The sequence below is a fragment of the Numenius arquata genome, unplaced genomic scaffold (assembly GCF_964106895.1).
Source record: "Numenius arquata unplaced genomic scaffold, bNumArq3.hap1.1 HAP1_SCAFFOLD_339, whole genome shotgun sequence".
NCBI classification, from domain to species: Eukaryota; Metazoa; Chordata; class Aves; order Charadriiformes; family Scolopacidae; genus Numenius; species Numenius arquata.
Genome location: NW_027414036.1, coordinates 64,345 through 74,527, shown reverse-complemented (window position 1 = coordinate 74,527; position 10,183 = coordinate 64,345). Strand labels below are relative to the sequence as shown.

General features: G+C 50.4%; 1 pseudogene; it reads right to left on the bottom strand.

The window, feature by feature from the left end:
• Positions 1 to 8,922: 8,922 nt before the first annotated feature.
• LOC141477699 (olfactory receptor 14J1-like) lies at positions 8,923 to 9,882 on the bottom strand (annotated as a pseudogene).
• Between the last annotated feature and the right edge of the window lie 301 nt (positions 9,883 to 10,183).

The following is a 10,183-nucleotide window of genomic DNA, read 5'->3' as shown; positions in this document are numbered from 1 at the left end:
CAAAGAGGCAGCACAGAGGAGGTGGAAGCAGGGAAGCTGCAAAGGAGGAACTGAGAAACCTTGTCCCAGGACGTAGGGATGATGTCAAAGCCAAAGCTCCCATGGGCTTGACAGATGAAGGGAAGGACAGCAAAAGCACAGCGAGCTGATCCAGGCTTCGAGGGTCATGGGAATGAGTCACCCTCTGCCTGGAGGCCTGTGACAAGTGGGCACTGCAGATATTTGCATCCGGACTGCCTCAGCGTGGGCGATGGGGATCCCCCTGCTGGGGGTGGCTCTGCCAGCCCATCCACATGGGTCTGGATGGTGCAGACTCTACTTGGAGACATTCCTGTAACCCAAATTCCTTGGCGTTAATGCAGAATTGGCAAGTTGAAATCAAGCATTTCATGCACTTGGCCTCTTTGCTTTGACATTTCTTCTTCCTGCCTTTAGCACGCTCACTGCTCCCCCCACACTGCTCTCTCCCTGCACGCCCATGTGTCTCACAAACCCTTCCTCTGCCCCTGCAGTGCTGAGACCTCAGCCCAAGAGGTCTGTGCATCCTCCAGGCTCATGGATGTTTCCTGAAGTCCATCCAAGTGTGGGCAGTGAAGGAGGGGAAAGGAGCAAGTTGTCAGCCCATGGGGCATTCCTAAGAACAGCCACCCCCAGCAGTGGGCATTCCCCATCCGCCAGGCTGAGGCAGGCACACAAGAGATGAATGTCTGTATCACCCCTGGTTTGCAGAGGAAGGGTCTTCCTTCCTGCCATTGTCCCAGGACAAGCCTCTTCCTCAGCCTCTGCCCACAAACATCCACTGCTTCCCACGGCTGGCTTCAGACACGGCTGTAAGGATTGGCTAAAGCCATCAGCCATCCCCTTGCTTCTCGCTGACATTGCTTGACCCTCTCTAACAGACTTACACGTGGCCAATCACCACTGCTCAGGGCCACTCGACCTTTGGAAGAGTATTTTGGACTTTCCTAGTGCTTTTTATAATCTTCCTCGCTGCCTCCAGAGCACATGGTGGGCTTTCTTGGCCAAACAGGGCCTTTTTCACCATCTCTTAAGAAACAGTCGTCTTTTTATGATCCTCTGTGCGGGAATAGTCATCCCAGAAAAGCGCCAAATGTATCCAAATAGCTGTTGAGTGAAGTGCCAGTAAGAACCAGGTGAGCTCCCCCCATGGCCGTGGCTCCCTGGCAAGGAGCCTCTTCTGAGAAGGTGATCCGGCCTCTGCCACTCTCTGGAGAGGGAAACCAGCAGTGTCTGTGCCACACGGGGACACAAGGGGTGACTTTTGCAAGACCACCCTTCATCTGAACCACTTTCAATATGTACTTCAGGATGGGATATCATACCTTATATGGCAAATACTAATTTAATTGCCATTGTCCAGATTTGCTATTGTGGAAGTAGACTGTTACTTTAACATTTCTTTTCATCATTATTATTATTTTTTGCCACTCTAAAGGAAATCACAGAATCACTGGAAGGATCACTGATGCTTTATCAACAGAAGACCCGCCAGCTTTGCATCTCAAGAAATAGGATGCCAGAGGTCAAGAGAAGGATGGGTTGGGAAAACTCATGGGATTTGGGAAACTGAAGCGTGTGCCCCTCTCCCCGACATCCTGCCCTCCTCCATGACCTGTGTGAGAAACTCCATCCACTGGGTCTGATCTCACAGTCGTGTCAAGAAAACGGTGTGTACCTGCAGCCAATGTTGTCCTTCCAGTTCAGGATTTGAGCTCCCACTTAAGACCAAGAAGCCCAAGGATCCCAGTTCCTAGAGGGCCAACTAATGAGGACATCCCACAGGCTGGGGGAGTTTTTCTTTACTGACAAAGATTTTGTTGCCTTTTTTTCCTCCCTCTTTGTAACTTGACTGTCAGAATTCATGGATTGAATCTACTTTGACCCTTTAAAACTGTCTCTGTGAAAAACTAATCCAGCATAGTTTTGTGGTTTTTTTTTTTTCCCAACCCAACTGTACTTGGAGCATTGAAGAGTCTTTCCAGATTTGGAGTGGTTTTTCAGAATGTCTGCTCCAAGAGGGGAAATATCTCAGCCTGCAGATGGAAGGACAGGAGGAGGACAGCATCATTCAGGCTCAAAGGGAATTGGAGGGTGTCTTGACCAACCTCCCATTGAAAACAGGGTCAGACCTGAAGAGTCAGGGCTTTGTTCAAAGATGTCTGGATCCCTTTCCAGGACAGAGCTGTTGCACGCTCTCTGGGAAACACCTTCCAGTGCTTGACTATCCTCATGCTGGAAAAAGTTCCTCCTTATGTGGCTTGACCGTCCCTTTTCTCAGCCCATTGCCTCTTGTCCTTGTATCTTCTACCATGGATTTGACTCAGGCTCAGTCTTCCTGGTAACTGTGCAATGCTGCTCCATGTTCCCCCCAAGAGCTCCTCTCCTCCAAGCTGAACAAGCCCAGCTCTGTAAGCCTCTTCTCACAGTACAAGCTCTGTCAACGTTGGTGTCCCTCCAGTGACCTGGCTCCACTTTGCAAGGTCTCTTAATGCTCTGTCTAAAGCTCCCAAGAGGCAGTTTGTGGCTGTTGCCTCTGTCATATCCATGGACACTGCAGAAGAGACCTTGGGTCTGTCACCTCTCCAGGTAGGCTCTTTCACAGGTTACCCCATGCCTCCCCTTCTGCAGGGTAGAGACGCCCAGTTCCCTCAGACTCTCCTCAAAGCTCAAGCTTTAGGGTCTTCACCATCTCGTCAGACCTCCTCTGGACCCTCTCCAGTCTCTCCATTTGCCTTTTGAAATGCAAAGCCCACTGGCTCATCATGGCAGCCATCATGACTCAAAAGCCCTTCTCCTCAGGGCACTCCTTAGCTGGTGTGGTCACTGCCCATGCTGCTGCATGGAGTTGTTGTGCACCTCTTTCTTCTAAACCTTCAGGTTTCTGATGGCCAAATCCCCAGGTGGGTCAAGGTCCCTCTGGACATAAGCTCCAGCGGTCAAGCATTGGAAGTACACGTGCTGATGTTCATCCTGAGTCAGGGTGCCGCTAGCAAGAGCATCATTGTAGAAGCTGCAGGACACTACAGATAAGAAGACAGTACTGGTGTAATGGAGTTGCTAATCAGGGTAGAAAGCACTGGGATACCATCTCAGAAAGACCAAAGGTGGGAGCAAAGTGAGGAAAGGCAGCACCAGTGGGGAAATGGTGAAAAGGGGTTGACTTTTTGCAAGGGAGAGGATGAAGTTGGTTAAAGAGTGGGACTTGAGACGTGGGAAAATAGTGCAATGGGAATGAACGGTTAAGCAAAGGAAATGATCTGGGCTGTTTGGAGATACCTGTCAAGTAGCCCTGCATCTGAGCAACCCTGCCTGGAGCAGGACAAGAAAGCTGCAGCTGGTCTGACTGTACCAACATCTGACTGACTTCCATGGACACAGGAAACCCGAGAGCTTTCCCCGCTGTCACCACTTCCTCACTGAGGCTTGATTTACCCTTGGAAAGTCCATGCTGACTGCTTTTGGACACATTGTTCTCTCCGGTGCCCAGAAATGTCACCCAGGAGGACTCTAATTGATGGCACACTAATCACCCCAGGGAGCTTGTACAGCCTGTGGATCCCTGGGCTGGGCCTCTTTCAAAGGTGGGGGCAACATTGGCTTGTCCTCACTCACAAGAGAGCTCTGCCAAGCCTGTCACCTTTCAAAGGTGATATTCCAAAGAAATCTCAGTCTTCCCTTGTGACTTCACTACAACTATTTTGTCTGTTATATGGCGTATTTTGTTTCTCTAATCTTTCCTATACTCTACACTTGTCCTGATACAATGGTCATTTGCAAAGTCATCTTTTCAGATGCAGACTGTCTAGGAAAAGGCCCTCTCCATCATTCTCCAGTTTTCTCCTCCCTTTACTCTTTGTTCATCCAGGTACCTCTCACCTCTGCTGCTCTTTCACCCTCAGGGAGTAAAACCTTGCCTGTCTCTCAGTAATCTCATTGTCTCCTCAGCCAGCTCTTTCATTATGTTTATATCTATCTTTGTATATCTACCTACCTCACCTATTTCTCCTAAGATTATCCCTTGTAGAAAGGCAACCTCATTAGAGGCAGTTTGTACTTTGCGTATGATTACACAGTGTTTTCTTGTTTATGAAAACTGACTGTGCTTTACTTTTCTTTTCTGCAGAACAGGCAGAATTCCCCTGTGGCTGTGAGCAGCCAGGTTTCTGAGGAGAGCAGGTGGGAGATGGTGCAATGGAGCTGTCACATCCAGACTGGAGTGGAGAAGTCTGATGCAAGGAACAGTGATGTCAGTCCCAGGTGGGAGAGGTCAGACCTGGTGGGGTTGGGGAGGTGAGGAGCAAAGCTATCCATACAGGGATGGACATCACGGGACTGCTTTTCCTGACCTGGCCAGACCTCCTGAGGAGACACTCGGCCTCAGTATCCCTTGGAGAATGCTTCCATCACCTCCTCTGGAAACTGAACACTCATAAAATACATCCTTTACAATCAAGAAAGCATTTTCATTAGATGCACTTTGAAAAAATTGTCATTAACTACACCACAAAACCTCCCCAAGTAGCTGTACAAGGGTTTAAGGCTTGAAGGAAATTGCAAAGAGATAAAATCCTTGCTAAGGCTTTCTGTTTCCAAGGAGCCCCATGGGGTATTTGCTGCTGAGTCCATGAACCTCAGATACTGAGAGAAGATTGAAGAAAGTGCTCAAGAAATCAGAAGCACAACCCAAACTTCCTGGAAGCCTTAACGAGCCCCACTGAGGGCAGTTACTGACAAAGGCTCCCTGGGGACTCGTTAGAGCAGATAATTGGAGGCTGTGATTGCAGGTAGGCAAAGGCAGAGTGCAGGTGGCTGTAATGCTGAGGAAAGCCTGGCTTTGTCTGAGGAAGCAGAAAGGCCAAGCCCTCACCCCCAGGCCCTGGCAAGGCAGATCCTGCCCCTCACTTGTGGCTCAGGGCTCTTCCTGGGGGCAGTGGGATTTGGGGGTGAGCAGTGCCCAGGGCAGGAAAATTCTGTGACACCTCCTGGCCTCCCAAAGAAGGGGTGAGGATGAAACCAAGTCCCAAGATTCAAAAGAATTGTAGACTCATAGAATCATTTAGGATGGAAAGGACCTTTACGGTCATTGAGTCCCTCACACTCCCATGTCCACACCTAAACTACATCCCTATGTGCCACATCTACACGTCTTATAAACACCTCCAGGGATGGTGTCTCAGCCACTTCCCTGGGCAGCCTGTTCCAGCGCTTGACAAACTCTTCAGTGAAGAAATTTTTTCTAATATGCAATCTATATCTCCCCTCGTGTAACTTGCAGCCATTTCCTCGTGTCCTAACACTACTTACTTGGGAAGGGAGACTAACACCAACCTCGTTGTAACCTCCTTTTAGTAGTTGTAGAGAGTGACAAGGTGCTCAGCCTCCTTTTCTCCAGGCTGAACAACCCCAGTTCCATCAGCCGCTCCTCACAAGACTTGTTCTTCAGACCCTTCATCAGCTTTGTTGATCTTTGGGAATGCTCCAGGACCTCCACGTCTTTCTCATAGTGAGGAGCCCAAACCTGGACATAGCACTCAAGATGGGGCCTCACCAGTTCTGAGCACAGGAGAGACAATCACTTCCCTAGTCCTGCTGGTCACACTGTTCCTGATACAGGCAGGGTTCTGTTGGCCTCCTTGGCCACCTTGGCACACTGCTGGCTCATATCCAGCTGGCTGTTGACAAACACCCCCAGGTCCTTTTCCGCCGGGCAGCTCCAGCCACTCTTCCTGCCTCTTGTGGCATCCATGGGGTTGGTGTGACCCAAGTGCAGGACTTGGGACTTGGCCTTGTTGAACCTCATACCATTGGCCTCAGACCATTGATCCAGCCTGTCCAGATCCTTCTGTAGAGACAGCCTAACCTCCAGCAGATCAACACTCCCACCCAACTTGGTGTCATCTGCAACCTTACTGAGGGTGCAGTTGATCCTTTTATCCACATCACTGATAATGATATTAAAGTGGACTGGCCCCAGTACCAAGTCCTGGGGAACACCACTCGTGACCAGCCACCAACTGGATTGAACTCCATTCACCACCACTCTCTGGGCCACACCCTCCAGCCAGGTTTTTCCCCAGCAAAGCATACACCCATCCAAGCCAAAAGCAGCAGTTCCTTCAGGAGAATGCTGTGGGAGACGATGTCAAAGGCTTTACTAAAGTCCAGGGAAACAACATCCACAACCTTTCCGTCATCCACCAAGCGGGTCACAGAATCACAGAATATTTTTGGTTGGATGGGACCTTTGAGATCATCGAGTCCAACCAACAAAAAAAAAAAAAAAAAAAAAAAAGTCCCAGAACACCAACACCAAAACCAAACCAAACTAAATGCCCAAACCACACCTCACCCCACCCTCAAACAGACAGAAACCAACAATCTCGAGCACTAGAGCAGGTCCTGAAGTGCCATGTCTAGACGTTGCTTAAATACCTCCAGGGATGGTGACTCCACCACCTCCCTGGGCAGGCTGTTCCAGTGCCTGACCACTCTCTCAGTAAAGTAATTCTTCCTAATATCTAACCTAAACCTCCCCTGCTGCAACCAGACCATTTCCTCTGGTCCTGTCATTATTCCCTTCATAGAATCATAGAATCATCCAGGTTGGAAGAGACCCTTGGGATCATCGAGTCCAACCATCTACCCTACACTACAAAGTTCTTCCCTATATCATATTCCGCAACACCACATCTAAATGTCTCTTCTTCATCCAAAGGTGGTAAACCCTCCTTTTTTCCCTAAGTCCCATCAAAAGTTCTTTGTTCATCCAGGCTGGCCATTTTCCCCGCCCTTTAATTTTGTGCCTCATGGGGACAGCCCACTCCTGGGCCTTTAGGATTTCCTTCTTGAAGAGCGTCGAGCCCTCCTGGACCCCTTTTCCCTGCAGGATTATCTCCCAAGGGACCCTCCCAACCAGGGAACAGGCTAAAGTCCGCCCTCCGGAAGTCCAAGGCGGAGGTTTTGCTCACCCCCTTCCTTACCTCACTAAGAACTGAAAACTTGACCATTTTATGATCGCTAAGCCCAAGACGGCCTCCAACCTCCACATCTCTCACATTGGGGAGGGATCACATTGTCATAGAAGGAGATCAGGTTTGTCAAGCAGGACCGGCCTTTGATACACCCATGCTAGATTGTCCTGATCTCCTGGTCCTCCGGTATGTGTCACATGATGCCACTCAGGATGATCTGTTCCATAATCTTCCCTGGCACCGAGGTCAGACTGACAGGCCTGTAGTTCCCCGGAGCCTCATTCTGGCCCTTCTTGTAAATGGGCGTCACATTTGATAACCTGCAGTTAACTGGGACCTCCCTGGATGGAGGGAGGGGCCCAGAGAGCGATGGTGAATGGAGTTCATTCCAGTTCATGGCCAGTCATGAGTGGTGTCCCCCAGGGCTCAGTATCGGGGCCAGTTCTCTTACACACTTTTATCAATGATCTAGACGAAGGCATCGAGTGCACCCTCTGTGAGTTCACAGAGGACACCAAGTTGGGTGGCAGTGTTCATCTGCTGGAGGGTGGACAGGCTGGATCAATGGGCCGAGGCCAACGGGATGAGCTTCAACAAGGCCAAGTGCCGGGTCCTGCACTTGTGTCACAACCCCATGGACGCTACAGGCTGGGGGCAGAGTGGCTGGAGATGTCTGGCAGAAAAGGACCTGGGGGTGTTGGTCGACAGTGGCTGAACATGAGCCAGCAGTGTGCCCAGGTGGCCAAGAAGGCCAACAGCATCCTGGCCTGTGTCAGGAACATCGTGGTGAGTAGGACTCGGGAGGTGATCGTCCCCCTGTACCCAGCACTGGTGAGGCCCCACCTCGAGTGCTGTGTCCAGTTTTGAGCCCCTCACCACAAAAAAGACATTGAGTTGCTGAAGTGGGTCCAGAGAAAGGCAACGGAGCTGGTGAGGGGTCTGGAGAATAAGTCTTCTGAGGATCGACTGAGGAAGCTGGGCTTGTTCAGCCTGGAGAAGAGAAGGCTGATGGGACACCTTATCACTCTCTACAACTACCTGAAAGGAGGGTGTAGAGAGGTGGGGCTTGGTCTCTTCTCCCTAGGTGATAGGACAAGAGGAAATGGCCTCAAGTTGTGCCAGGGGAGGTTCAGATTGGGTGTTAGGAAAAAAATTGACACTGAAAGGGTTATTAAGCTTTGGAATGGGCTGCCCAGGGAAGTGGTTGAGGCACCATCCCTGGAGCTATTTAAAAGACAGGTTGATATAGAGCTTAGTGACATGGTTTAGTGATGGTTTTTATCAGAGTTAGGTTGATGGTTGGCCTAGATGATCTTAAAGGCCCCTTCCAACCTGGACAATTCTATGATTCTATGATGCTATGACCAGCTGCAGTTTGGGAGGGGCTGCTCGGTGCCATTCTGTCCAAAACCTGTGCCTGATCCCCCGGTGTGCCCTGCCTTCTTATTAAACTCTGCTTCTGGCGATTTGCTGTGTGAGCTCCTCACTAGTGTGGGTCTGTGTGTGTGTGGATGTACCTACATGCTTTGCTGGCCAATGCCAAGTGGGGCTGGCTGAAAGAGGAGGAAACCAGGGTGTGGAGAGACCCAAGGCTGAAGTTGCCAAGTGGGTAACAGCTCTGAGACTGTGTAGGACACCTGAGCACACCCAAAACTCAGGCCCACACTGGAGGGACCGCGGGGGTGTGTGCCCATGGGTAAGTGCTGCAGAGATGAACACACCACTCATGACATGAGCTTTGGAAGAAGAGCCCAAACATCAATCAGTGCACTGGGATGATTCCACTTCGTTTCAGAGAAACTATGAGAGTGTTCTCCAGAGAACTAAGAAGGATTCAAACATTCGTGTAGGAAATAACAATAGAGATAATGATAACAAAAATGACAAAATAGCAAACAAAGGACAGTACTGCAACAGGGAACCATGAGAGTCATTTCTGAAGAGTGATGGGAAATTTCTCGCTATTAAGAACCATCCCTGAAATAAATTTCCTGATGGACTCCTTGAGCTCCTTGTTCCTCATGCTGTAGATGAGGGAGTTCACTGCTGGAGGCACCACCAAGTACAGAAATGACACCACCAGATCCAGGCGTGAGGAGGAGATGGAGGGGGTCTTCAGGTAGGCAAAGAAGCCAGTGGTGATAAACAGGGAGACCACGGCCAGGTGAGGGAGGCACGTGGAAAAGGCTTTGTGCCGTCCCTGCTCAGAGGGGATCCTCAGCACGGCCCTGAAGATCTGCATATAGGACACCACAATGAAAAAAAAGCACAACCAAAATCCAAAAACACTAAATATGACAAGCCCAACTCCCCTGAGGTCGGACTGTGAGCAGGCAAGTTTGAGGATCTGGGGGACTTCACAGAAGAACCGGTCCAGGACATTGCCCTGGCAGAGGGGTAGGGAAAATGTATTGGCCGTGTGCAGGAGAGCATTGAGAAACCCACTGCCCCAGGCAACTGCTGCCATGTGGACACAAGCTCTGCTGCCCAGGAGGGTCCCGTAGTGAAGGGGTTGGCAGATGGCAACATAGCGGTTGTAGGCCATGACAGTGAGAAGAGAAAACTCTGCTGCAATCAAGAAGACAAACAGAAATAGCTGTGCAGCACATCCCCAGTAGGTGATGGCCCTGGTGTCAAACAGGGAATTGGCCATGGATTTAGGGACAGTGGTAGAGATGGATCCCAGGTCAAGAACAGAGAGGTTGAGGAGGAAGAACTACATGGGAGTGTGGAGGCGGTGGTCACAGGCGATGGCGGTGATGATGAGTGCGTTTCCCAGGAGGGCAGCCAGGTAGATGCCCAGGAAGAGCCCGAAGTGCAAGAGCTGCAGCTCCCATGTGTCTGCGAATGCCAGGAGGAGGAACTGGGTGATGGAGCTGCTGTTGGACATTTGCTGCTTCTGGGCATGGGGACCTGTTAGAGGATGAAAATACAGTAAATTACTCAAGAATTCACTAAATAAATTCAAATCCTTTTCCCATGGATTCTGCCCATGCTGCACGCACACCCTTTTCTTTTTCTAAGAGACCTTCCTCACCTCCATTCCATGAGCTCGGTCTACACTGGTTGAGTTTGTCATGAGGAACAGGGTCTCTGCCCCCCGGCTGCCGAGGAGACAGCGCTGCTCTGCAGCAGTGGGTTAATGGGAACCGTGAGGGCAGGGGCCAGTCCTGGTGCTTGACTTCGTTGGA